We start from the raw sequence: 420 nt of genomic DNA, 5'->3' as shown, positions 1-420 counted from the left end.
ACATGGAGTTAGGGACTTAGTATTTGGCAAGTGCGTCTGTACTGTGTATAAGTACCATTTCAGTGCTCAAGTGATTGCTTTGGCAGAGGTTTGGAATCATCCATTGCATATATTTTGACTAGATAGTAGACTGGTACTTGATTTAAATGCTCCCTCTTTTGAGTAAACTTGGTGAAGGATTGCTGGTCAGTTCTTCAAGAGAGGATTGCATCAATTAGTGATGTGGCTTCTAAACTTTATGCTCTGATAAAGGATGACAAACTCCCAACAAGAATATTTAGCAAGATGGAGCTTAGAATCATACCTTATTTTGATGATATATCATTTGTATAGCCCCCACCCCCACACACACCATTTTATTTTTTAATAATTAGATAACTTTACTATTTTAATGATGTGACATTCATTGGGTAGCACGTG

The 420-nt window shown here is 36.7% G+C and overlaps 2 protein-coding genes across 12 annotated transcripts in view; one reads left to right on the top strand and one right to left on the bottom strand.

The window, feature by feature from the left end:
• LOC119594076 (NADH dehydrogenase [ubiquinone] 1 alpha subcomplex assembly factor 4-like) overlaps window positions 1-420 on the bottom strand; it is a 31,560-nt gene that overhangs the window by 25,040 nt on the left and 6,100 nt on the right. The window lies entirely within an intron of this gene.
• LOC119594077 (NADH dehydrogenase [ubiquinone] 1 alpha subcomplex assembly factor 4-like) overlaps window positions 1-420 on the top strand; it is a 3,311-nt gene that overhangs the window by 735 nt on the left and 2,156 nt on the right. The window lies entirely within an intron of this gene.

Source organism: Penaeus monodon, chromosome 33 (assembly GCF_015228065.2).
Source record: "Penaeus monodon isolate SGIC_2016 chromosome 33, NSTDA_Pmon_1, whole genome shotgun sequence".
NCBI lineage: Eukaryota > Metazoa > Arthropoda > Malacostraca > Decapoda > Penaeidae > Penaeus > Penaeus monodon.
The sequence above is the reverse complement of the archived record's forward strand: the minus strand, read 5'-3'. Positions and strand labels throughout refer to the sequence as shown.